Source organism: Eutrema salsugineum, unplaced genomic scaffold, assembly GCF_000478725.1.
Source record: "Eutrema salsugineum unplaced genomic scaffold, Eutsalg1_0 scaffold_3, whole genome shotgun sequence".
NCBI classification, from domain to species: Eukaryota; Viridiplantae; Streptophyta; class Magnoliopsida; order Brassicales; family Brassicaceae; genus Eutrema; species Eutrema salsugineum.
Genome location: NW_006256756.1, coordinates 12,836,478 through 12,842,488, shown reverse-complemented (window position 1 = coordinate 12,842,488; position 6,011 = coordinate 12,836,478). Strand labels below are relative to the sequence as shown.

The following is a 6,011-nucleotide window of genomic DNA, read 5'->3' as shown; positions in this document are numbered from 1 at the left end:
TTGCGGACTCAAAGGCAAAGGATATATGCTATTGCGATACATATACTATCGGGTGCAATCATACCAGCACTAATGCGCCGGTTCCCATCAGAACTCCGCAGTTAAGCTTGCTTGGGCGAGAGTAATTCTAGGATGGGTGACCTCCCGGGAACTCCTCGTGTTGCATTCCTTTTTTGTTCCTCTTGATTCTTTTTTTTTTTTTTAGGTCTTTTCATTTGAAATACAAGGCATCTTTCGAACGACGCCATTTCCAAATCGTGTGGAACAACGCCTCCTACAGCAACTTTTTGGAAAGCCCCAAGTGTGCTCTCTGGCGTGTCCAAGGGTCTAAAGACCATGGGTGCGGTTTACAAGGCCAAAATTTTGAGTTTTAGACCCTCTTCCGGACCCTTTTCTAAAACATAAGCCCCTGTTTAAGTGTCGTCAAACGTGGTGTCCTAACTTACATATTGATAGCAGGAATTTTTCAATCCTTGATCAATTCCTCAACTACTCATGTCATTGTAGCACTTGAGGTATCAATCCAAATGGAGAGATTCTAGACACTAGAACTATGAGGAGCTATCTTAATTCAAGTCTAACAAGCGGATGAGTTGGTAACAAGGTGATCTAAAATATAAAGTAAACAAAAAAACAAGCAGTAATTTAAGAACAAGCAACAAGACAACAAAACAAAGACTCAGATTCAAAACAAAGAGAAAGCTAAACCTCTAGATGTGATCATTGATTAGGGTGCTTTAGAGATTTATTCATGATGCTAAGAACAATAATGCAATGCAAGTTACTCTTTAGTCTAGACTTCAAAAGCAGATTAATTCATTCCCATGACAATAAACTCTTTGTAAATCACTTAATCAAGATTAATTCACCTTAAGCAAGATCAAGCAATCAACAAGCATAAAGTATCAAGTCTAATAATGACCAAACGGTTTCTATTTCAAGGAGACCGAATCTTACACAGAAAGCAGCAACAAGCAATCACATGATCTCAAAACCAATTAACTTAGAACTCAAATTTAGACTAATCCTCTCATGAAGGCACTAATCTCTACACTAATCCACTTTCAAACCAAATCATCATTTGTGAAATATGAATCAGTGAGCATTAAGAAACAGTTCTAATATGTCATTCATGCATTTAACAAATCATTCCCATGATGAAAAAGGCATAAACCCTTAGCTTAGCTCATTCAGACATTTCATCAAACACCTTGTGGGTGGAGAAATGACTAAGGTCTAGATCAGAGTGATGTGCAAAGATCTAGCATTAAGAGCAGCTAACTAAGGAAAGGAGATGAGAATCTAGAACCTAAACATCATAAACCGATCATCTAAGCACCCTAATCTACACACCTAGAAGCTTAAAAGATAACTACTCACTAATCATGATTAACACACCATTTCCTTTGCAAGAGGTGGTGTTAATCATGATTAGAAGCAGAGATGAGATGATTAGATGATAAGAAACAGCTTTAAGATGATTAAATCTGCTAGATATCTCTTGATAAAACTCGTTTTTACACTAAGAAGCAGAGAGAAAACAAAAAGAGGCAGATTAGAGGATAAGATAAAGCATAACTAGGGTTTTAGTCTCTAAAAACTATTTATATAAAAGGGTGTGGGCCGGGTCAGCCCAGGACAAACTGGGTACTGACCCGCCCTTTCTGGGTTGCTGGAGCCACCCCTCGCCATCTGAAGAAGTCTCACACCGAGGGCCATACACCAGGGGGTCATGTGCTGGGTTGAAACTTTGATGAACACTTGAAGAACATGCATGAGACTTGGCATTTGATCCGGTTAAAGCTTTGAAACGTGAAGAGGATTTGTTTGTGATCTGGGTTGGAGAGATGAGGACCTCGGCATACATGCCGAGGTGCCTGGTACCCGAGGTTTGTGTAACATAGGAGCTCGGCATAGCATGCTGAAGGGTTCACACCAAGGTCTGCTTCAACACTTAGTCGTTTGGGGATCATTTTGGTGATCAAGGGAGCCTCGGTGTTGAAAGGCCGAAGTCCTACCTCGAGGTATAGTCCCAAGGCTTCGTAAACATGCCTCCTCGGCATACATGCCGAGGTATTCACGCCGAGGTAGGACACAACACTTAGCTTACAGTCGCATCTCTTAAAACCCGAATTGAGCAGCTTCTCTTCTGTTCAGTGTAACTTTCAGCTCGTAACTCCAAATGACCTGAAACCAGTTCCATGAGAAAGATAACTCATTCATCTCGATCTTTGGTGAAGAAACTATCGGCGCTTGGGAAGTGGAAGGCTTCCTGGAGGGCTCATCTTCGCAATGCATTTACACGATCAGAGAAAGGCGTCTAGACATGTGTCCATTCCGGAGACGTTAACTTCTTGCTCATACATTTGAATTGGATGATCTTGGACGTTCTGGAAAGAGGACTCAAACATCTCTGATTCTTATGAAGACCCCGGAAACTGAATCTGCCTGGAAGTGCGCCGTCCTTCGCATTCTTCGGAGCTCATCGGGTCGGTCCAAGACGGCAGCGAGACAGGGGTTTCTTCCGACGAGCTCAACTTTCTGCTCACAAGTCCGAATTCCATTATTCCACTTGCTATGGATCCATGATCCAATCGTCTCCAACTTTGATGAAGCCCCCGACAACTGAATCGGACCGGAAGGTTCCCCGGACAGGCGATCATTCAGGAGTATCGGATTGCTCCGGAATGGATGCGAGAGAGGTCTGTCTTCAGATTACCATATCTTTCAGATCCGTGGGTCAAATGCTTTGATTCCAACTGTTATGAACTCTTGACTCAGTTATCTCCAACTTTTATGAAGAATCCGACAGCTGAATCGGCCGGCAAGATCTTCCGGTGACGCGATTTCGGAAATGTATCTGCACCCGGGATTTTTGGCCGAGAGACTTGACCGCGGTACGTGTTTTTGGCCGAGAAAGCTACCCGCGGGAAGGATTTTGGCCGAGGATCTTCGACTTTCAGTACAGCATATTTTGCCGAGAAACCCAAAATTGCTCCTTTTTACCATTTTTGATCATTCCAACTCCATTTCTTCATCTGAATCACATCCTCCACTCCAAATTGGCTCCAAAAGCACCTGTTTAACACTCCAAAACATGCAAAACTCTCTTGGACCTAATGTAATCTCCTAAGTCCTAAAACAATGCTTAAAGACCTAAAATGCATGAGATAAGACATGATTTGGACTAAAATATGTACACCTAATGATGCAATTTATGAATATATCACATATCTTGACATGAATGCTGGTCGCGGCTGGGCGGGAAAAGCCATATAAATAGTGCAACACACGCAAAGAGATTTCATTGCGGACTCAAAACCAAAGGATATATGCTATTGCGATACATATACTAACAGGTGCGATCATACCAGCACTAATGCACCGGATCTCATCAGAACTCTGCAGTAAAGCGTGCTTGGGCGAGAGTTGTACTACGATGGGTGACCTCCTTGGAAGTCCTCGTCTTGCACCCCTTTTTTGTTCCTTTTGATTCTTTGTTTTTATTTGGGTCTTTTCATTTGAAAAACAAGGCATCTTCCGAACGACGCCATTTCTAGACCGTGTGGAACCATGCCTCCTACAGCAACTTTTTGGAAAGCCCCAAGTGTGCTCTCTGGCTTGTCCAAGGGTCTAAAGACCATGAGTGCGGTTTACAAGGCCAAAATTTTGAGTTTTAGACCCTCTTCCGGGCCCTTTTCTAAAACGTAAGCCCCGGTTTAAGTGTCGTCAAACGTGGTGTCCTAACTTATATATCTTGCAACGAATGCTCGTCGCAGCTGGGCGGGAAAAGCCATATAAACAGTGCAACACATGCGAAGAGATTTCAATGCGGACTCAAAGCCAAAGGATATATGTTAATGCGATACAAATACTAACGGGTGCGATCATACCAGCACTAATGCACCGGATCCCATCAGAACTCTGCAGTAAAGCGTGCTTGGGCGAGAGTAGTACTAGGATGGGTGACCTCCCGGGAAGTCCTCGTCTAGCACCCCTTTTTTGTTCCTCTTGATTTTTTTTTTTTTTTTTTTTGGTCTTTTCATTTGAAAAACAATGCAACTTCCGAACAATGCTATTTCAAGACCGTGAGGAACCACCCCTCCTACAGCAACTTTTCGGAAAGCCCCAAGAGTGCTCTCGGGCTTGCCCAAGGGTCTAAAGACCATGAGTGCAGTTTACGAGACCAAAATTTTGAGTTTTAGACCCTCTTCCGGGAGTTTTTCTAAAACATAAGCCCCGGTTTTAGTGTCGTCAAACGTGGTGTCCTAACTTATATATTTTTGCATGAATGCTCGTCGCAGCTGGGCGGGAAAAGCTATATAAACAGTGCAACACACGCGAAGAGATTTCATTGCGGACTCAAAACCAAAGGATATATGCTAATACGATACATATACTAACGGGTGCGATCATACCAGCACTAATGCACCAAATCCCATCAGAACTCCGCAGTAAAGCGTGCTTGGGCGAGAGTTGTACTAGGATGGGTGACCTCCCGGGAAGTCCTCATGTTGCACTCCTTTTTTGTTCCTTTTGATTCTTTGTTTTTTTTTTTTGGGTCTTTTCATTTGAAAAACAAGGCATCTTCTGAACGACGCCATTTCTAGACCGTGTGGAACCATGCCTCCTACAGCAACTTTGTGGAAAGCACCAAGTGTGCTCTCTGGCTTGTCCAAGGGTCTAAAGACCATGGGTGCGGTTTACAAGGCCAAAATTTTGAGTATTAGACCCTCTTCCGGGCCCTTTTCTAAAACGTAAGCCCCGGTTTAAGCGTCGTCAAACGTGGTGTCCTAACTTATATATCTTGGCATGAATGCTCGTCTCAGCTGGGCGGAAAAAGCTATATAAACAGTGCAACACATGCGAAGAGATTTCATCGCGGACTCAAAGCCAAAGGATATATGCTATTGGGATACATATACTAACAGGTGCGATCATACCAGCACTAATGCACCGAATCCCATCAGAACTCCGCAGTAAAGCGTGCTTGGGCGAGAGTTGTACTAGGATGGGTGACCTCCTTAGCAGTCCTCGTCTTGCACCACTTTTTTGTTCCTTTTGATTCTTTGTTTTTTTTTTGGTCTTTTCATTTGAAAAACAAGGCATCTTCCGAACGACGCCATTTCTAGACCGTGTGGAACCATGCCTCCTACAGCAACTTTCTGGAAAGCCTCAAGTGTGCTCTCTGGCTTGTTCCAAGGGTGTAAAGACCATGGGTGCGGTTTACAAGGCCAAAATTTTGAGTTTTAGACCCTCTTCCGGGCCCTTTTCTAAAACGTAAGCCCCGGTTTAAGTGTCGTCAAACGTGGTGTCCTAACTTATATATCTTGCAACGAATGCTCGTCGCAGCTGGGCGGGAAAAGCCATATAAACAGTGCAACACATGCGAAGAGATTTCATCGCGGACTAAAAGCCAAATGATATATGCTATTGCGATACATATACTGACAGGTGCGATCATACCAGCACTAATGCACCGGATCCCATCAGAACTCCGCAGTAAAGCGTGCTTGGGCGAGAGTTGTACTAGGATGGGTGACCTCCTTGGAAGTCCTCGTGTTGCACTCCTTTTTTGTTCCTCTTGATTCTTTTGTTTCCTTTTTTTTAGGTCTTTTCATTTGAAATGCAAGGCATCTTTTGAACGACGCCAATTCGAGATCGTGTGGAACCACGCCTCCTACAGCAACTTTTCAGAAAGCCCCAAGAATGCTCTAGGGCGTGCCATAGGGTCTAAAGACCATGGGTGTGGTTTACGAGGCCAAAATTTTGAGTTTTAGACCCTCTTCCAGGCCATTTTCTAAAACATAAGCCCCGGTTCGTTAAACGTGGTGTCCTAACTTATATATCTTGGCATGAATGCTCGTCGCAGCTGGGCGGAAAAGCCATATAAACAGTGCAACACACGCGAAGAGATTTCATTGCAGTCTCAAAGCCAAAACATATATGCTATTGCGATAGATATACTAACAGGTGCGATCATACCAGCACTAATGCACCAGTCCCATCAG

At 43.6% G+C, this 6,011-nt stretch overlaps 6 non-coding genes across 6 annotated transcripts; all 6 read left to right on the top strand.

Moving 5' to 3' along the window:
- The first annotated feature begins 50 nt into the window (after nt 1-50).
- Nucleotides 51-169, top strand: LOC112085746. The gene has a single exon (XR_002899045.1). It is a non-coding gene; the product is annotated as a 5S ribosomal RNA (ribosomal RNA).
- Nucleotides 170-3,357: 3,188 nt separating this feature from the next.
- Nucleotides 3,358-3,476, top strand: LOC112085667. Its single transcript, XR_002898967.1, has one exon. It is a non-coding gene; the product is annotated as a 5S ribosomal RNA (ribosomal RNA).
- A 403-nt stretch (nt 3,477-3,879) lies between these two features.
- Nucleotides 3,880-3,998, top strand: LOC112085530. The gene has a single exon (XR_002898834.1). It is a non-coding gene; the product is annotated as a 5S ribosomal RNA (ribosomal RNA).
- A 406-nt stretch (nt 3,999-4,404) lies between these two features.
- LOC112085689 lies at nt 4,405-4,523 on the top strand. The gene has a single exon (XR_002898989.1). It is a non-coding gene; the product is annotated as a 5S ribosomal RNA (ribosomal RNA).
- A 406-nt stretch (nt 4,524-4,929) lies between these two features.
- LOC112085757 lies at nt 4,930-5,048 on the top strand. The gene has a single exon (XR_002899056.1). It is a non-coding gene; the product is annotated as a 5S ribosomal RNA (ribosomal RNA).
- Nucleotides 5,049-5,452: 404 nt separating this feature from the next.
- LOC112085627 lies at nt 5,453-5,571 on the top strand. Its single transcript, XR_002898928.1, has one exon. It is a non-coding gene; the product is annotated as a 5S ribosomal RNA (ribosomal RNA).
- The last annotated feature ends 440 nt before the right edge of the window (nt 5,572-6,011 follow it).